The sequence below is a fragment of the Oryctolagus cuniculus genome, chromosome 4 (assembly GCF_051225735.1).
Source record: "Oryctolagus cuniculus isolate XC-2025 breed Fujian yellow rabbit chromosome 4, ASM5122573v1, whole genome shotgun sequence".
Classification (NCBI taxonomy): Eukaryota; Metazoa; Chordata; class Mammalia; order Lagomorpha; family Leporidae; genus Oryctolagus; species Oryctolagus cuniculus.
In genome coordinates, this window is record NC_142870.1 from 175,290,968 (window position 1) to 175,312,404 (window position 21,437).

Below are 21,437 nucleotides of genomic sequence, written 5' to 3' on the forward strand. Positions count from 1 at the left end.
ACCTGAGAGGAGCCATATAGGAAAGAAGGTTTACTTTGGCTTATAGTGTGGGGACTCATAGTCCCATTGAAACTGTTTTGTTTATTAATATTTCTGAAATTGATAAGCTGTGTGGGCTCTAGCCACGTACTCAGAGAAGAATTCTGAATACTGGCTCAAATAGACCAGGCAGCATGGTAAGTTTTAAGGATTTTATTCAGTGTGAGAAATACAGAGTGAGGGCTCTCTCTAAGGGAGAAAGAAAAGTCTAGAAATTAAGTTGGGATACACACCAAGCAGAGAGTTATGAGCAGCCACAAGCAGCTTATCCCAGGTAGCGAAGCAAAGGCAGAGAACAGGTGGCCTGAAAGCCACGCGTCCTGAAGGCACGGCAGTAAGGGCAATAAATGGCAATAATGGCAAAAAGGGGACAGGCCCACATGTTGCAGGCCTTTTATCCACTTCCAAAGGGGAGTGGTTATGTAGCCTGACTGGCAGGTGGCGTCAGGTAGGGGCATGAGATCACACGGGGGCGTGGTCTCCAGCTCACAAATCTAATCAGTTTTATCCTGTCTGTCTGCCTATCTCACCATCGGTCTGGCGTCTGACAGGGGTGGTGGATGGAAGAATGTGTGCTGAGGGAGAAAGCTGGTGAGCCAGGAAGCAGAGAGATGGGAAACAAAGTCACTTAGCTTATATAACCAACCCTGCAGAGAGCTACCTTGCAAGTGCTCATGCCTGGTGACTGAAGCACCTCCCACTGGGCCCACCTGCCAGGTACCTCCACCCTTAACCCAACAATCATTAGCATTAATCCATTAGCTATTAGCATAAGACTTAAGGGTTTAAACATCTGCATAAGTTTGGGGAGATAAATCTTGTTTGAGCCATGATGGGTTACACAGAGGCTGCAGAAGCACAGGCCTCCAGAGGGGTCCGGGCCAGGTGGTCGAGGAAAGCAAGGGGAGAGAAATTCATTTTCCACAGTGAGTAACCTCATGGAAGCACTCCGGAAAGGAAAGGGTTTGTACAGAAGGTAGCACTGGGAGGTTGGGTTAGGAACAAAGGAGTCCAGACCAGTTCTGAGATAAATTTAGGAAAGAAAAGATGAGAAGTGGGTGAGATGGATTTTGGATTCAGAGAGGTAATGCAAAATTCGGGAGATGCAAATTTTCAGACCATATAATCATTGTGTGCAGTGGGGTAAGTCTGCCATGTGTGGTAGAGACTTCTCGTGCTCACTCTGCCCTGTTCACCTCTTTTCCTTGCTCTGGGAGATACTCTTGTCCTTGCAGATCCGATTGGGATGGGCCTGTGCAAAATTTAGGCCTGTAGGCTGTGGACAGGAGTGACATGTGAGCCGACGTGTTATTACTGCTGTGTGACCCTCTGGTTCTCTCTGCTGTCAGCAGTGGAGACGTTCCAGGGGTGGAGCCTGAGCTTGGCCCAGGCGCCCTCAGCTTCCTGCATCACTGTATGAACCTTTCTTCACAGCCCTGCCCCGTTGCCTTCCAGCACCCTCATCAGGTGCCAAACGAGTGATCTTGGACTTGAACCTCCAACACAGTTGTGGGGAGCAATCCGGACTGGACTAAGTTACTGGAATTAAGACTTATTCTATGCATCTGCTCTCCCACAATATGGCGCTGGGAGAGGAGTAAAGGGCTTCTACACAGCTGCCTCCAGTTCAGCTAATAAACTGTAGGACTTGCTCCTGATTGGAGGAGAGCAGCGTACTCGGCGTGTGGGCAGCAGAGTTGGGATTGGCGGAGGAGGACTATAAAGGAGGAGAGAGACGGCATGCACCAGGAACATCTAAGGGGAACATCTAAGGGGAACACCTGTGCAGCCCCCGAGAAAGCCGGCCGGCGGTGTGCCGCTCCCCTGCGGAAGTGGGGAATGTGGCCAGGGGGAACTGCCCTTCCACGGAGGTGGAAGGGATAGTAGCCAGCCCGGGAAGAACCAGCAGCAAACCCGGGGAGGGCCGAGCAGACGAAAGAACAGCGCAGGGTCCTGTGTTGCTCCTCCACGAAGAGGGGGAGCGACACAGTGGTTTAAAAATGACTCGTCTGGGTGCTTTGGTAGTGACAAGCTGACCAGCTCCGGGGGAGAGGACTTCCGCTCTTCCTGGACCCCCTGCTGCCTTTAGCAGCAGCACAGATTCAGCTAGGACTCCTGCAGCCTCTGCTCTTCCTGGGTTGCTGAGCCCTGCAGGTCTTCAGCTCTCAGCTAAGCCCAAGATGTCCACGCAGGGCCCAGCCTCTGCTCTGGAGACAGTACATTTCCATGGCAGCGCCGTGCAGGCTTGCTGTCTTTACTCTCAGCTACAGTGCTTATCCCCTCATTGTCCTCCAAGCACTTCTGAATCACCATCTTACTGCCTTTTCCTGCCTATCCTGTGTTTCTGTCCTTTCAGTGTCCAGTCCCACCGTCTGAGCAAAGGGTCAGAAAGACAAGGGCGCTGAGCCCTCCTGGGATGAGACAAACCCTTCCTCCGGCTCGCCGTTCTTCTCAGTCTCCCCACCTCCAGACAGGCTGTGATCTTCCCTTTCAGGCTGGTGGGCACTTTCTGTAAGCACTCTCTTCTGGCTCACGGGTAGACATTTCTGTTCTAGCTGGTCCTGCCTCTTGACCTAAAGTTTCACCTCATGACTTAGCGTTTTTTAACAAAGCAAGATTTATTTAAGTCATAAAACTCCTGCCGCCGCAGTAGTGTTGGGGGGTGCTCCAAGGGAGGAGCTGCCTGGAAAACTTGTCAAGGTGGGGCCTTTTAAGCACAATTCACAGAACAGAATAATGCTTAACAGGGAGGGGGCAAAACTGGAATTGCAACCCTGTCTAAAGGCCACTCTTAAAGAGACTTCCCCTTTTCTCATTCCACGGTGACCTGACCTACTGCCTATTAGCATATCTGACACCTGACACACACCCCAAGAAGAATGGACCCTAACTGCTGTTAGGGATATGGGGGCAACATCTGTTGTGGCTGCTTCACACTGAAAGGGGGCGTTGTTGATGGCTGGCAGCAGGGCATTCCTCTGAGGGTCGCTCTAAGGGGCCCTGGTGGAATGAGGATTTCCTCACGGGGGCATCTGGAGTCTTCCTGGAGTTTGATGGCTTCTAGTTTACTCCTGGACAGCACAGAGCGTAAGACAGTTTGGAATGCATGGTCCCAAAGAGTATGAGAAAGATGGCACATATTGGTCCTAGGAAGAGCAATAGCCAAGAGCCACTTCCGGTTTTTTTGTTTTGTTTTGTTTTTTAGATTTTTATTTATCTATTTGACAGGTAGAGCCACAGACAGTGAGAGAGGCAGACAGAGAGAAAGGTCTTCCTTCCATTGGTTCACTCCCCAAATGGCCTCAACGGCCAGAGCTGTGCCGATCCGAAGCCAGGAGCCAGGTGCCTCCTCCCAAGTCTCCCACATGTGTGCAGGGGCCCAAGCACTCGGGCCATCCCCCACTGCTCTCCCAGGCCACAGCAGAGAGCTGGACCGGAAAAGGAGCAACTGGGACTAGAACCGGCACCCATATGGGATGCTGGCGCCACAGGCGGAGGATTAACTCAGTGTGCCTCTGTGCTGGCCCTATGCCACTTCCAGTTTATTTATTTTTTTTTTTAGATTTTTATTGATTTATTTGACAGGTAGAGTTACAGACAGTGAGAGAGAGACAGAGAGGTCTTCTTCCATTGGTTCAGTCTCCAAATGGCCGCAACGGCTGAAACTGCGCCGATCTGAAACCAGGAGCCAGGAGTTTCATCCTGGTTTCCCATGTGGGCACAGGGGCCCAAGGACTTGAGCTATCTTCTACTGCTTTCCCAGGCCACAACAGAGAGCTGGACTGGAAGAGGAGCAACCGAGACTAGAACCTGTGCCCATATGGGATGCCTGCGCCGCAGGCGGAGGATTAACCTAGTGCACCATGGCGCCGGCCCCCACTTCTAGTTTTTAAAGAAATTTTCCCAAAGACATTTCCTGTTGACATACACATTTTATTCACTTCCTCATGCAATTTATCAATCTTCCTTTGAACCAGTTTGAGTTATCAGTTAATTTTTTTTTTTTTATTTTTGACAGGCAGAGTGGACAGTGAGAGAGAGAGAGACAGAGAGAAAGGTCTTCCTTTGCCGTTGGTTCACCCTCCAATGGCCGCCGCTGCAGCCGGCGCACCGCGCTGATCCGATGGCAGGAGCCAGGATCCAGGTGCTTTTCCTGGTCTCCCATGGGGTGCAGGGCCCAAGCACCTGGGCCATCCTCCACTGCACTCCCTGGCCACAGCAGAGAGCTGGCCTGGAAGAGGGGCAACCAGGACAGAATCCGGCGCCCTGACCGGGACTAGAACCCGGTGTGCCGGCGCCGCAAGGTGGAGGATTAGCCTATTGAGCCACGGCGCCGGCAGTTATCAGTTAATTTTAAACAACACATTCTTGGGGGCCGGGGCTGTTGCCGCAGCGGGTTAAAGCCCTGGCCATATGGGCGCCAGTTCTAGTCCCAGCTGCTCCTCTTCCAATCCAGCTCTCTGCTTTGGCCTGGGAAAGCCGTAGAAGATGGCCCAAGTCCTTGGGTCCCTGCACGCACAACGGAGACCCGGAAGAAGCTCCTGGCTCCTGGCTTCAGATTGGTACAGCTCTGTCCACTGCAGCCATCTGGGGAGTGAACCAGCAGATGGAAGACCTCTCTCTATCTCTACCTCTCTCTCTGTCTTTCAAATAAATAAAATAGATATTAAAAAAAAAAACACATTCCTAGCAATTGCCTACATCTGATTTGGTTTTTTAGTAGTAATATGTAATCAATGGCAGTGTGATTTTGTAAGATCCTTTCTCAAATTTGGCTCAGTTCATAATTGAGATACAATTAGGCAGTCTACGGCTGTACCACCCTGCACGCGCCCGATCTCATCTGATCTCGGAAGCTAAGCAGGGTCGGGCCTGGTTAGTGCTTGGATGGGAGATACAATTAGGCAGTAGCAGTGGCCTTAGCTGTCTTTTCCAAAATACAAGCCAATTGATTAATTTCCTCATGTGCCTGTGCAGCTGGTCCAGGAGTTGATCCAGTGAAAATAGCTGCTACCATACCTTAGTTAAAGGTACAGTGACACTTCAGATCCAAATCCAATTGGTGACTAAGGCGGTAGAGGAAATGAGACACCTGGTCCTGCAGTAGGGAGGGCCAACTGAGACCAGGTGCTGAGGCTTGGCTGCTAAGCAGATGCAATGTCTCTCTTTCTCTTTCTCTTTCTCCCTGTCTCTCTCTCTCTCTCTCTCTCTCTCTCTCTCACACACACACACACACACACACACTTCCTGAATTTGACACGAGAGGGGTGAGCACACACCCTTCACAGATCAGGCAAGCCAAAGTCAGGAGGGCCTAGATAGAAAGTTTGAGAGATGGAGAGTAAGTTGGCCTAGGCCTCTGGTAAGATACTCCTGCACGATTGTGCAAAGAGAAAGCGTCTGGAAGAGATGTTTTGTCTTTGCACAAGGCAGAGTTTAGGTGTCAGATGGACTAGCAGTGAGGAGACAGCGAGGTGCTGGGTTCAGAAACTGTGGATGTGTGAGCACCACCGCCTCACTGGTGGGGTGGAGCTCCCGTAGTCGTCTCCGTCCTCCATTTGGCTTGTGAATCCCCAGAACTGGAATATTGCAGGGACGAGTGCTCTGGAAGTTCCTGCACCTTGAGGTTGTCTACTGGGGCTCTCAGCCCTTTCCGAGTCTAAGGCTTTCATGGATACTGCCTCGGATGGGAAAGGAGGACGCGTCTTTTAAGATGAACCTGGACAGGATGAGCAGTTACATCCCAAACAGCCCTTCCCTGGACACTCCAAACTGAGATTTACGTCTGTCTATGTTAGAGAGAGGCATCGGGTCTCCCCTGGTCCTCTAAGAACTGTGGTCTTTATCCGGGCTAGGAGGTTTATACCTAGCAAAGGTGCTGGGCTCTCTGCTATTATCAAAAAGGAGTGAGTAAATATTAGATAATTCCAGATACAGCTCAAAGGTTGGGTGGAATGTCTGATGTGGGGGGCACCTGAGACACCTTTACAGTTGACATATGAAACAAGAGGGGGCTGAAGCTAGACTGGAGGACGGAGAATGTCGCTCCAGTATCCAGAGGAAATTTATGGGCTTCCCTTCCACTGTGAGAAACCTCTGGGGCTCCTGGGTGCTGTTTCTGATGTGAGCCTGCGATGAAAGCCCCGAACCCCCTCATTCCCACGTGGGAGTCCTTGGCTTCTGGGTGCAGTCAAATCTCCAGGGATCTCCTCTGCAACTAGGACTTGGCCCTGGAGGTCCCTTCCAACAGCTGTTGGTGACGTGTCACCGCCTTTGCTGTGGAAGTACTTGGAGGTCCCGGGGGTCCCCCTAGAGCTGAACATCACGGAGCGCACTCCTCCTCTTACCCTTTTGCTCCTACTGTTGGGTCCCTCCTGATCTCTGTGATCAAAGACATGGTGGCCTTTAAGAGGTTGTCATGACTTAGCTTTAGTGGTGAACATGATTGATGGGAAGAATGAGCTTTGTTAAAAACTCAGGTTAACGTTTTCAAGATAATGACACTTATGAATGATGATGTTGTACATACTAGCCCGACGATGGGCATTTTCTGACTGCTTGATGGTGAGTCTAGTGGCCATGTTGTGTTGAGGAGTGTGGACACCTCTGTGTTGACCCTTTTAGTTCATGCTGGTAGTGAACTGGGGGATTCCTTCCAGACCCTGGGTGTTTCTTTCTTTTCCTTATTAAGAGACATTCTCACTTTGCTATAAAAAACATTGTTTAAGTGTACACCTTTTGTATGAGCTGTGCACATAAATATGATATCCATGGGTCATTTTAAGCCAAACCCCAGGAAGTCTTTTCGCTTTTAAGACTTGAGAATGATTTGCCCAGGAGACTCTAAGTTGTACTTTATCAACAATAATGATTACCCAATAGGTTTCTTTTAAAAATTATTTATTTATTTGAAAGGCAGAGCTACAGAGAGGCAGTGGCAGAGAGAGAGAGAGAGAGAGAGAGAGAGAGAGATCTTCCATCTGCTGGTTCACTACCTGGATGGCTGCAACTGTCAGAGCTGAGCCGATCCGAAGCCAGGAGCTTCTTCCAGCTCTCTCATGCTGGTGCAGGGGCCCAAGGATATGGGCCAACTTCTTCTGCTTTCCCAGGCCATAGCAGAGAGCTGGATCAGAAATGGAGCAGCCGGGACTTGAACTGGCGCCCACATGGGATGCCAGCACTGTAGGTGTCTATGTCACAGCACTGGCCTCTACTCAATAGCTTTTTTGTTTGTTTGTTTTTGTTTTATGAACATATAGAGTTAGACAGTGAGAGAGAGACAGAGAGAAAGGTCTTCCTTCTGTTGGTTCACCCCCTTAATGGCTGCCATGGCCGGAGCTACACCAATCCGAAGCCAGGAGCCAGGTACTTCTTCCCAGTCTCTGACACGGGTGCAGGTGCCCAAGCACTTGGGCCATCCTCCACTGCCTTCCCGGGCCACAGCAGAGAGCTGGACTGGAAGAGGAGCAACCGGGACTAGAACCCGGCGCCCATATGGGATGCCGGCACCACAGGCGGAGGATTAACCAAGTGAGCCACGGCGCCAGCCCCTACTCAATAGCTTTTAAATTCTTTTCTTTTTTTAAAATTTTCTACTAATTATTTTAAGCTATGCATGATTTTGTATTTGTTGAATCCAGGATACTTTGTCTTTAAAATCCCACCAAACAATCAAACCATATTTTCAGAATATGTGGGCTGTCTTCCCTCCTCTCAGGTGCTGACAGTTCGTACTGACAAGAACTGCTGCGCTTCCTCTGGTGGCAGGGTCACTGCAAAGGAAACTGCCGTCTGCTCCAGGTAGCAGCGTGAAGCTGGGAGCAGGTTCAGGAGCAGATGCATGGCGTTTCCCACCAGAGTCTCTCCTGAAACTTGCCTGAAAGTGACTCTTGGTTTCAAATGCTACAACTTTATTCACTTTACTGGGCAACTTTTATGCATTACTTCCAAATTTTTTCAGGCTTACCACTTGCTCAGGCTACTTTTGTAGTGCCGGTTCCTGCAGACTTTAATCTGCTTCATGCAGGGGCACTTTGCCTGTCTTATATAGGATCATGCACGGCCATGTACCTCTAGTTTCTAGCCTCAGGGCTTCTCTGATGTCACACAGCATGGAGTCTGCCCTGTACTTACAGATACACAATTTCTGGAAATTGAGGGGAATAGCCTCCCATGTGCGATATGCCTGACCATTGGGATGGAGAAACAGATGGATAAGTGTTTCCCTCTCTTGACCCCAGGGTGGACACTTCTGAGATTCAGATTGCAGGTTTCCTTGGAAGGTCCTGTAAGGTCAAATACCCGGTGCTTATGGGTGTGGCCAAATCAGTAACACACCTTGTATTGGCTCTGCCTCTTCCCTGTTTTACTTGCTGTGTCCTGTTCTCTTGCCCCCAGACCATATTACAAAATAAACTGTCCGCAAGGATGTTTTTTGCCTCAGGTTCTGCTTTGGGGGGAACCAAGCTTTATGAAACAGGAGCTAGCTACTGCTTCTGACTACAGTGAATCAGCAAACACAAAGAGAAATATTTGTGAGTTTGTTGGCTGTCTGGGTGCCTGTGTATGTCTGAGTGCCCGACATCACCACAAAGCCAGTTGTAGGAGCTATTTGGTTATCCACATAAAGAGACAAATGGATAATCCAAAAATTATTCCCATTTGATATTTTTTTTATTTTTTATTTTTGACAGGCAGAGTTAGACAGTGAGAGAGTGAGACAGAAAGGTCTTCCTTCTGTTGGTTCACACCCCAAATGGCCGCTACAGCCGGCACGCTGTGAGGATCCAAAGCCAGGAGCCAGGTGCTTCCTCCTGGTCTCCCATGGGGTGCAGGGCCCAAGCACTTGGGCCATCCTCCACTGCACTCCCGGGCCACAGCAGAGAGCTGGACTGGAAGAGGAGCAACCGGGACAGAACCGGCACCCCGACTGGGATTAGAACCTAGCCGGTCCCGCAGGTGGAGGATTAGCCAAGTGAGCTGTGGTGCCGGCCACATTTGATATTAACATGTACAATTCCCACGCTCGCTGATAACCAAAACTCATCTTCCTTTTTAATTCCTAGCTTTAAGTTATTCCAACTTGATACTTTTTTTATAACCTGACTAGGGCTGGCATTGTGGTGCAGTGGGTTAAGCCACCACCTGCAATGCCAGCCTTCCATATCAGAGTGTGTTCAAGTCCAGGCTGCTCTGTTTCTGACCCCAGCTCCCTGCTAATATGCCTGGGAAAGCAGTGGATCATGCCCCAAGTACTTGGGTCCCTGCTGCCCACATGGGAGACCCTGAATTACTGGATCTTGGCTTCAGCCTGGCCCAACCCTGGCCATTGCAACTATTTGGGGAGTAGAAGATCTTTGCAAGCGGAAGATCTCTATCTCTCCCTCTCTGTCACTCTGACCTTCAAATAAGTAAAATACCTTTAAAATAAATAATTAGTATCTTGTGATGTAATGATAGTGAGAGAAACTAAAAAGCAAATAAGCTGGTTTAATTGTGAGATGTAAATTGAGGGGCTGGTGCTGTGGTGTAGCAGGTAAAGCTGCTGCCTGCTGCTCCTGCATCCCATATGGGTGCTGGTTCCAGTCCCGGGGCTCTACTTCCCATCCAGCTCCCTGCTTATGGCCTGGGAAAGCAGTAGAAGATGGCCCAAGTCCTTGGGCCCTGCACTCAAGTGGGAGACCTAGAAGAAGCTCCTGGCTCCTCGCTTCAGATCAATCCAGCTCTGGCCATTGAGGCCATTTGAGGAGTGAACCAGTGGATGGAAGATCTCTCTGCCTCTCTCTCTCTCTCTGTCCCTCTGCCTTTAAGATAAATGAATAAATCTTTTTTAAAAAGATTTATTTATTTGAAAGGCAGAGTTACACAGAGAGAGAAGGAGAGGCATATGGGGGTTGGGGTCTTCCATCTGCTGGTTCTCTCCCCAATTGGCCACAACATCTGGAGCTGTGCTGATCTGAAGCCAGGAGCCAGGAGTTCCTCTGGTCTTCCCACACGGGGTGCAGGGGTCCAGGGACTTGGGCCATCTTCTACAGTTTTCCCAGGCCATAGCAGAGAGCTGAATCAGAAGTGAAGCAGCCAGGACTTGAACCAGTGCCCATATGGGATGCCGGCACTGCAGGTGGTGGCTTTACCTGCTATGCCATATTATCGGCCCCTAAATGAATAAATCTTTTTTTTTTTTTTTGACAGTCAGAGTGGACAGTGAGAGAGAGAGAGAGACAGAGAGAAAGGTCTTCCTTTGCTGTTGGTTCACCCTCCAATGGCCGCCACAGCCGGCGTGCTGCAGCCGGCGCACTGCGCTGATCTGATGGCAGGAGCCAGGTGCTTCTCCTGGTCTCCCAAGCGGGTGCAGGGCCCAAGGACTTGGGCCATCCTCCACTGCACTCCCAGGCCACAGCAGAGAGCTGGCCTGGAAGAGGGGCAACCGGGACAGAATCCGGCGCCCTGACCGGGACTAGAACCTGGTGTGTCGGCGGCGCAAGGCAGAGGATTAGCCTAGTGAGCCACGGCGCCGGCTCTAAATGAATAAATCTTAAAAAAAAAAAAAAAAGATTTAAACTGAAATTAACCAGTGCTTGGGATAATTCAGATTTTACTCCTATCAATCAGTATGCAAATTAAGTATTGATTAGATTGATACCGATGATGTAATGTGACTTCCTTTAACTTAAAACTGGAAACCTGACTAGTCAGCAGTTCCTAAAAGAGAAATCGTCAGATAGCTCTCAGCAAGTCCGTGTAATTTAGCGGGTAACAAGCAGAAGGTTAGGGCAAGTTCTGTGATGAAGCTGGGTCCCTGCAAATGCTAAGTTTCATGCTTGTGGAAGGGGTCCTGATGACTGTTCCCATAACAGTGTCTTGAGCAGGGATTAGCCTCCCACTCAGGAAGGTGGCTGCCAGCAGAGTTGCAAGGCATTGAGAATGAGAGCTGTGTGGGGGGAGTGGTCCCTAAAATGTTGCCATCTGCCAGCAATGCTGAAGTCAGATTTCCGCTCGCTTAAGAGCATACTTCAGATGCTTTTTATCTGATTATTGCTCTTTCCTGAAAAACCAGTTGACGCTTTAGTGATTCTCCTTTTTCCAGCAAATGTTAGAGAAAGCCTGGATCACTCCTTTTGTGTGTGTGGTTGCATTGTGTGGGTAACCGTCAGCCATGGAACCCAGCCCCTGTTGTGTGGGTAACCGTCAGTCATGGAACCCAGCCCCTATTGGAACCCAGCCCCTACTGTGTGGGTAACCATCAGTCATGGAATCCAGTCCCTATTGTGTGGGTAACCATCAGTCATGGAACCCAGTCCCTATTGTGTGGGTAACCGTCAGTCATGGAACCCAGTCCCTATTGTGTGGGTAACCGTCAGTCATGGAACCCAGTCCCTATTGTGTGGGTAACCGTCAGTCATGGAACCCAGTCCCTATTGTGTGGGTAACCGTCAGTCATGGAACCCAGTCCCTATTGTGTGGGTAACCGTCAGTCATGGAACCCAGTCCCTATTGTGTGGGTAACCGTCAGTCATGGAACCCAGTCCCTATTGTGTGGGTAACCGTCAGCCATGGAATCCAGTCCCTATTGTGTGGGTAACCGTCAGCCATGGAACCCAGCCCCTGTTGTGTGGGTAACCGTCAGTCATGGAATCCAGTCCCTGTTGTGTGGGTAACCGTCAGTCATGGAACCCAGCCCCTGTTGTGTGGGTAACCATCAGTCATGGAACCCAGCCCCTATTGTGTGGGTAACCGTCAGTCATGGAACCCAGCCCCTATTGTGTGGGTAACTGTCAGTCATGGAATCCAGTCCCTTGAACCCCCTGCTCTGCTTTGCTGACTCTGTTTCCTTTGGTGAATCACAGATCCATGACTGCGTGTGTGCCGCCTTTTGAAATCTTTCAATAATGCTCCAGTTGGATGAAGAATTTTAGAAGCTGGTTGTACTAATTAGGACTGTTTGAGTTTGCAAATGATGCAAAGGCCCCCTGAATTACATGGAACCTCCTGATGGCCATTCTGACAGTGTATGTGGTAGGAGCCACTGATCGATGGTTTTCCAGCTCTAAGTTAGAGGGAGTCAAATGACATCACAAAGACGGGCAGGAGTGGGTCTGGATGACCACTGTCCCATGGAGTCTCTGTATTCTCATCTGTATTTACTCCTCTACCTCATTTATATCTTTCTTACTCTCTTGATTGGCTTGTTCTACGCATATGGAAAGAAAATAGGATTTCACGTACAATTCCAGTTACCTGGAAAGAGATAGACTCCCCTTGTTTCCAGATACCAATCCCTGGCAAAGACCCTCAGTGGCCAGCCTGGATCAGATGTTCACTCTGGAACGGATATGTTATTGAGGACAAATTTGGAAGGTGATGCATCCACGTCTTCCCCAGACCAGCTAAGGCCGGGTGCTGGTCCAGAGGTTACTGTGTTGACAGAGGGAGCAGAAGATAGGAAGGGGTGATTCCCAGAGCAAAATAAGGTAAGAATATATGGTTAGAGAAATCATTGTTCAGCACAGTAATTGGAAGGAATTGGATTCCTGTAGTCAGTCAGGCACATATACTATAAAATACCAAACATATTTGATGCCAAGAAGATGAAATAGTTTTTTCAGGAAAATAGAGTGCTTTAAAAATTTCTTCTTCTTGATTATTATGTGAATAAAGATGAAAAATAGTAAAAGAAACCGTAATATTACAATAATGTGATTACTGGAATGTTGATAGCAGTTAAAATGAAATGTCAAATCACTGTAATTTTTCTTCATTTACACAGCTACTGAAATGTCGCTTCGATTGAATGTGTATTTAGTTTAGCTCTTATTGCTGATTTTAGATCTCAGAGCATTCGTTTGTTAGCCTGAATAACTTTTAAGGCCCAGAGTTTTCCCCTTCGCATCTCAACATTTTATTCATGATGTCATCTCTATGAATATTTGCAGATCTAGTGTAATCATTACATTGCTCTGCATTACCCCATCATATGGATATCAATGGTTTTTTTTCCCTAGGCAGAGTTAGACAGTGAGAGAGAGAGACAGAGAGGTCTTCCTTCCATTGGTTCACCCCCCAAATGGCCGCCACGGCCGGCGTGCTGTGCCGATCCAAAGCCAGGAGCCAGGTGCTTCCTCCTGGTCTCCCATGCAGGTGCAGGGCCCAAGGACCTGGGCCATCCTCCACTGCACTCCCTGGCCACAGCAGAGAGCTAGACTGGAAGAGGGGCAACCGGGACAGAATCTGACTCCCCAACCAGGACTAGAACCCGGTGTGCCGGTGCTGCAAGCAGAGGATTAGCCCAGTGAGCCACGGCGCCAGCCCAATTTTTTTTTTTAAGATTTTATTTATTTATTTGAGAGTCAGAGTTACAGAGGTCAGGAACTCCATCTGGTCTCCCGTGTGGGAGACAGGGACCCAAGTACTCGGGCCATCTTCTGCTGACTCCTAGGGACATTAGCAGGAAGCTGGATGGGAAGCAGAGCTGGGAATGAAAGGCAGGTATTCTGATACGGGACACAGGCATCTGTGGCAGCTTCGCAAGGCCCGCCCCTACACAGTTCACTTTCATGTGGACAAAGCCACTGCATCTGCTTTGAAAACATCACCCACATCCTGGACGGCTGAAAGTCTGCTGTATTCCGTGATTTGTGCGTTTGGCAGCTAAGATTGTGCTAGTTTCGGGTGGTGATGATGAATGCCTTCGAGAAGCCACCTGTGAAGAACACAGGCTTACTGTGACCCACGGTTGACAGGTTCACAGTCCCGGGTCAGGCAGCCCCGCTGGTACAGCATCAGGGCTCCGAGGCGTGGCAGGTATGAAATGGTGAAAGCGAGTGTGTGTGTCTGTCCATGTGCCTCCTTATAAAGCTGCCAGGATTCAGTCCTAGGCACTCCACCCCAACAAGCTAATCACTCCCCAAAGATCCTACCTCTAAATATCATTAGTGCCATTAACTAAGACTTTGAAGACCAAGTCTTTAACACAGGGGTCTTTGGGGGAGCACCCAAGCTAATAGGCCATAGCAGGATATTTTGAAGTCTCATGTAGATGATCAGAATGTAGAACTGAGAGCACAGATTTCTCTCTGTGGAGGCCTAGTAAGACCTTCTCTGCCCCTAAGAGCCTTGCAAGCACAGGCATCTATCTCCACAGTCATCTTTTTTTAAATATGTATTTATTTATTTATTTGAAAGGAAGAGTTACTGAGGGGCAGAGGCAGAGAGAGAGAGGTCTTTCATCCTCTAGTTCACTCCCCAAATGGCCACAACAGCCGGAGCTGGGACAGTCTGAAGCCAGGAGCTTCTTCCAAGTCTCTCATGCAGGTGCAAGGGCCCAAGGGCCGTCTTCTGCTTTCGCAGGCCATTGCAGAGAGCTGGATTGGAAGTGGAGCACCCAGGTCTTGAACCAGCCCACATTTGGGGTGCCATCACTGCAAGTGGCAGCTTTACCCTGTATGTCACAGCGCTGGCCCCTAAGCCATCTCCTTGGGTGCAAGTCTGGAGCCATTAGAGGCAGGAAACCTTACTCCAGTGTGAGAGGACTTGCTGAAGAAGCTTGCTTGCTCTCTGATGTTCAGTGTAGAGGTTGTGTCTGGCAGTGCCTGTGCCCCTTGTTTCTCCCTCCTGGAAACTTGTTTGCCTGCAGCCTGTCCCAGAAGGCAGGACTTGAGCTTGCAAACCCAGGAGGACGAGGCATGCGTGAGCTCACAGGCAGGCTGATGAGGCCACGTGACCACAATGATTTTTTTTTTTAATTTAATTTTATTTTTTGACAGGCAGAGTTAGACACAGAGAGAGAGAGACAGAGAGAAAGGTCTTCCTTCCATTGGTTCACCCCCCAAATGGCTGCTACAGCCAGCGCCGATCCAAAGCCAGGAGCCAGGTGCTTCTCTCCTGGTCTCCCATGGGGTGCAGGGCCCAAGGACTTGGGCCATCCTCCACTGCCTTCCCGGGCCACAGCAGAGAACTGGCCTGGAAGAGGAGCAACTGGGACAGAATCCGGCGCTCCAACCAGGACTAGAACCTGGTGTGCTGGTGCCGCAGGTGGAGGATTAGCCAAGTGAGTTGTGGCACCGGCTTACACAATGCTGTTTTAAGTAATGGAGCCATTCTCATCTAGGCTGTGTTTCACTTGCCCGTGGAGCAGCCTTACTTCCCGATGTCTCATGCATCCTTCAAAGGCTCACCAAGGATTTGTGCTGCTTTTCCAAAAGTTCCAGCCGGTTTCCTGTTACCTGGGCTTTAACTCAACTCGTCGTTACAAGTAGGACAGCTCAGGTGAGAGCCCACCCCTTCCTCTTTAGAGAACCCTTGAAATGGGTAAATAATCTCTTCTCTTTGTGCAGCAACAACAGCCAGTGCTGATAAATTACTTATATCATACTGAACTCTGGGATGAGGTCTTCTCCACCTACGTTTCACTTCTTCTCAAATGAGGGAGTATTAGGACATTGACACCATTAGCCTTGGTCTTGGAGATGACAACCTACAGAAATCCAATGCAGAGAAGGTGTGGGGCTGATACTGGAGCTCAGGCAGTGTGACTCGAGTGTGTGTGTGTGACATGGGACTCTCAAATACCTGGCACACTTTTCTATTTCACCTTCAAATCCTGTGCAGTAGAAGAGGACCCAACATTAAGCCAAAGAAAGAGACGAAGCCCTAACACCGGAGAAATTTAATTTCATAGCTCTATACATTGAACTTCTCACCCTCAGACAAGACCATGACTTGACATAACAGGCGGAGGGTCGAGGGCAGAGCCAGGAGGGAGGCGAGAGGCCACCCTTGCCGACATGAGAGAGGGACAGTTACTCTAAAGTCACATTTGGGGCAAGAAGGCTGAGGACTCTCGTGGAAATCCACCCAGTAGGATCCCCAGAAGGCGGGGAGGGAATGGGATCAGAGGAAGTTCAAGGTGCTTGGAGAATCCGCCCTTTGGGTTCCTGTGGGATGGAGACCAGAGTTGGTGCAGCCACTTCCCTCTGGGGCAGCCACACCTGCCCCGTATCACCTGTTGCTTTATTCTTCCCTATTCCCAATTCCAATGATGAAAGAAGAAATCTGATTGGCTCAGTATCCTTCATCTCTTTTTGGGCGGAAACCCCAGTGCAAACCCCAGACTTGTGGCAGGCAAGCAGTTGGCTGCCTTTGGGTCAGGTGCCTGCACGGGGCCCGAGGGCTGGAGGATGGGCGGAGCATAACCTCCAAAAAGTCTTGGCTCCAGACAGGCTGCAGAGCGGTTGCCGAGCGAGGGCTGGGGTTCACGGCGTTGGCACTAATGTCTCACTCACAGAGGAGCATGCTACAGCTCTAGAAGGCAAGAGTGCTCCTCAGTGCTGCCCTGGATGTGTTTGCGTCTGTGGGGCTGATGTCTCCATTTCTGCAGGCGGCAGAATTCTTCCCAGAGAATCAACCCCAGCACTCTTCCCTGCCTGACAAATCTGACGGAGGTGAAATTCCCAAGTTTTTCTGCGTGTTGAAAATATCCTCACTCGGAAGTTTCTGAGACTCGGGGTCACCCAGTGCGATTTCCTGTTTCTGGAGACCCCATTTGGGAGTTTGGTTGAAGCTTTCAGGACTTACATTCTTCTTCTTTTTTTTTTTTTTTTTTTTATTGTATCTGCCACCTCATTATTTTCACATGCATTCTGGGAGTCTGGGTTTTCTGCTGGCACATGCTTTATACCCAGTGGTTCTCAACTGTGGCTACAAGGTAGGATCACCCTGGGAATTGTAAAAAAATACCGTAGCCCACTGTGCACTTCTGAAAATTCTAATTTAATTATTCTATGAAGGCCTGAGCATTTTTCAAAAGCTCCCCAGTTGATTTGTTTTAAAGACTTATTTATATATTTGAAAGGCAGAGTTAACAAAGAGGCAGAGAGAAAGAGAGAGAGAGAGAGGTCCTCCATCCGCTGGTTCACTCCCCAGATAGCCGCAACAGCCAGAGCTGTGCTGATCTGAAGCCAGGAGCCAGGAGCTTCTTCCAGGTCTCCCATGTGGGTGCAGGGCCCAAGGACTTGGGCCATCTTCCACTGCTTTCCTAGGCCATCGCAGAGAGCCGGATTGGAAGTAGAGCAGTCCGGATTCGAACCGGCAGATATATGGGATGCCGGCACTGCAGGCGGCCGCTTTACCCACTACGCCACAGTGCCAGTCCAACCCAGTTGATGTTAACATAAAGCCAGAGTTCATAACCACGGTTATGAGAGTGTCCACAGCCCACAGCACCCTGAACATGCAGCCAGTTAGAAAGCTGCATTCTGAGGCCTTCCTCCATGACCTGCTGACTTAGAAGCCCTGGGGTGGGCCCAGCAATCAGTGTTGTCCACGCCCATGGAGGATTCTGATGCATGCCCAGTCTCAGAGCCCCTGCCCACAGGCCAGGACTGTCCATTGACTGACCCTAAGCAGAACCACACTTCAGACTTTGGAACTACGCCCTTTGCAGGTGGCTGTGGAGCCGCGCGGCGACCCTGGGCTGTCTCATTGCGCCACAGAAGGTAATCATTTTGGCAGTCTTGGCAGTCCTCAGCTCGTTTGCTTACGATTATTAATTACCAAAATAAAGCAGCTAGTCCCATACCCCCAGGGGCTCTCTTGCTATTTTTTTAAGAACATGATTGCATCCCTAATTGTCTCAGACAATCATTTTCTCCCTGCACCTGTTTCATGACAAGATAAATTGGCCAGGTATTAAGGGCTGCTGGTTCTGTCTTCAGGTGCCTTAAAAAGATTTCTAAGCTTTTTGGGAGAAAAGACCCAGCAGTTGCTTAACAAGGTTTTCAGCGCTAATCATTTTCCCAGCTACATACAGTGTAAGGTGTTTTCAGTAAAGTTAAACGTCTGTGGTGGTCTGTTTCAGTGGAAGCCCAACCAGGGCATTAGGAAGGCTGCGGTGCTGTGACTGAGTGTCACTGAGTCTGTCTGCGCTGAATGTCGACCTTCTGGATGGTGCACACTTCATTCTGGGCTGGCTGGCAGGGTGGCAGGGGTGTGGTGAACACTGAACACGTTTGATGAAGGAACGAAAGAATAATGGCATGTGCAACACTGGCTGGTCGATCAGTGATAGCTCTTTTTCTTTAAGGTTTGTTTATTTATTTGAAGGGGAAAATTAGAAGGGGACACACACACACACAGAGCTCCCATTTGTTGCTTCACTCCCCAAATGGCCACAGTGGCCAGGGACAGGCCAGGCCAAAGCCAGGAGTCTAGAACTCCCATTTGGGCCTCCCACGTGGATGGCAGGGGCCCAGGCACATTAGCATGGACTTGGATTGGAAGCAGAGCAGCTGGGACTCGAACTGGAGCTCCGGTACGGGACGTCAGCGAGGTAAGTAGCAGCTTAGCTTGCTGAGCCACAGCACTGGCCCCTGTGCCGTTTTTATTTTGTCTGATGGCCACAAGTATGAAAGACTCACTGATGTAACCCAAAGGTAAAAACCAGAAGGCGACGTCAGAGTCCGTTGGGTGTCTAAGAGAAGACAGACGTGTGGGGTTTGGAGTGACTCCTCAGGGGAAGCAGGGAGGGCGCAGTGCTGTGCTGCCGGTGAGGGGGGAGGGCACGGCTGGGGGCTCAGTGCAAGCACAGTTACGCCGGTGAGGGGGAAGACTGGACTGCAGCGGGGGAAGCCACGTCCTCCTCTCCCTGGGTGCTGAGTTGTCCACGGCAAGTGAGTGCGGGGAGGCTGTGGAGTGGTCACCTGTTTGGAGCATAATCCCCAAACAGACATCGTGACAACAGGCTGTTCAAAGATGTTTGAGATGGCGGTGAAAAGGCACTGGGGCAGATGAAGCCAAGTTTCACAAGGCAGCCCTGTCAGCCCCCGGGGGAGTGCCTGGCTTCACCTTGGCTGGGGGTGGTAACCTGGGTCCTCAGGGAAGGTGGGCAAGTCCAGGATGCACGTAAATTTCTGAGGCACAGTAAGCTCATGAAGGTCGCAGACTAAGAACAGACTTCCTCCCTCCACGGACCAGGCATGGGCACCATTTATCCAGGAGGGATGTGAAAGAGAAAGGCCCTTGAGCTTGGGAAAGCTCAAAGGAAGCATTTCTGCCCATTGTTAGCAGAGCTAGCCAGGGCTGGGCCAGCCTGCAGCCAGGAGACAGAACTCTGTCCGGGTCTCCCATGTGGGTGCAGAGGCCCTGCACCTGGGCCAACTTCTGCTGCCTTCCCAGACACCTCGGCAGGGAGCTGGATTAGAAGTGGAGCAGCCGGGACCTGGCCCTGATACTTAGATATGGGATGCCAGTGTCCCAGGCAGTGGCTTAGGCCACTGTGCCCCAACCCCAGCCCTGGTGATTTCTTCGGGGGATGAATGATTTGGAATGAGGTCTCCTGCTCACTCTGGTCAATTTTCTCATTGCCCTGTACTCCGCCCCTAAGCACTCACTGTTACTCTGCTTCCCCCGTCTTCCGTTTCTGGTCCACTTGCAGGTACAGTGTGTGTCAGCACGTGAAAATGCAGTGTTACCTTCCACCCTCACCGGGATCCGTTGCTTTGATTCATCTTCTGTTGTGAGGACGGCCAACAGGGTTTTTGTTTATTTTTTGTGTTTCTTTTTTAATAATACTGAGCTAGAGTTTTTGTTTTTTAAGGAAAACACTTCAGGTTGGTTTTTGTTGTTCTTAGTGTCTTCTCTGCTTTGTGTTGTTACAACAAACACCCAGGACTGAGTAATGTATAAAGAAAAGAGGTTTATTTCACTTGTCTGGTGCCGTCCCCCACGTCCTGGCTCCACAGCGCAGTGGACGCCCCGCACACGCTGAGTGTGTGGGAGAGCCGAGAGGGGCGCACTTGGCTGTGAACCAGGGCTGTGGGGTGGGCCTCCTGGAGAGCTGTGACCAGCGCCGAGGTCTGGGCTCCGCCGTCCAGAGCAGTGCGTCTGGAGCTCCCAGGTGACGCCGCCGTCAGCAGGACTGAGGCTGGCAGCCGTCCTGTGAAGAGGCACCGGTGCATTCGTGACCTGAGAGACTGAACACACAGACGGAAGGTAGCCTGACCACAGATGACAACAGGGCCCTGCAGCAGCCCACCCAGAAGCATCAAGATGTAGTTGCCAGCTGCCAACTTCCCTGTGTTTGTTCCCTTCTCTGTCAACTCAGGACCAAGCAGAAAGCCAAATATGTTCCACAAACGACTCACATACGCTGCCCCACTCCTAGTGAGTCTGCCTCTGGCACCCTCCCCCCGAGTCATGCCCCAGTCAGGGCATGCCCAAACCCTCCTCCGCCCACTGTGAGGCTTTCTTCTTCCCCCACCTGCCTTTTGAGACTCTGCCAAGCCCAAGCGATGCTGGCTGGCTCCCTGGTTATACCAAACTCCTGATTTTCACTATACTGGTCTTCGTTTATTTCCATCTTGCTGCTGTTCTCTTCTGTAACTGGCGCTGTAATCACTGCACATAGAAATAACAGATTCTTTTGGCATCTCTCACAACAAGGAGAATCCTGTAACACTGGGGTAGCCCAAGTGAAAACTGGAACAAGTGTAAGAATTCAGGGTGTCTCAGATAATCCCAGAGCAGGGTACAGCTGGGCCTCCAGAACCTAGGAACAGAAGGTTGCAGGGAACAAACCTGTCTTGTATCTCCACTTGCTTCTCTGCATTGGCTTCCATCTTTCTTCTCTGTTTAGACTGCCATTAAAAAAAAAAAAAAGATTTATTTATTTGCTTGAAGGAGTTACATGGAGAGAGAAGGAGAGAGAAAAGGTCTTCCCTCCGCTGGAGTTGTGCCAATCCAAGCCAGGAGCCAGGAGTTTCTTCCAGGTCTCCCATGTGGGTGCAGGGGCCCAAGGACCTGGGCCATCTTCTTCTGCTTTCCCAGGCCACAGCAGAGAGCTGGATCAGATGTGGAGCAGCTGGGACTCAAACCTGCGCTCATATGGAATGCCAGCACTTCAGGCCAGGGCGTTAACCCGCTACACCACAGCGCCGGCCCCAAGACCACCTACCTGTCTTTATCGCAGAATATCCACTGCCCGCCACTCCGAGTTTGCTGCTTCTCAAAGACAGAAGAACAAGAGCAAGTGGGATGTGTGGGAGGAGCGCCGTGCCTTTCCCTGCAGTCCCACTGCGCACGTGGGACCACTGGGGAGAGGGCTTTGCAGGGCACAGGGAGCAGGCGAGGACACGCAGCAGCACAACTTCAGGAATAGCGTTCACAAGCAGGTGATTTAGTCTAAACCGGTGGTGCAGCGCTTGTTCCTTTCTGCTCCCGAGGGACTCTCGTCTCGTCTGGCAAAGCTTTCCTCGTGTAACCATACCCACAGCTCCACTGTCCTCGTCTGGGGATTATTTTAACATTTTGCAGAAACTTGTCTTGAGATCTTGGTGCTCACAGGGCCCTTCTCTATCCTCGCCACGAGCTCAGCTGTGGCCCCGTGCCTGCCCGTGCCCAGGGAC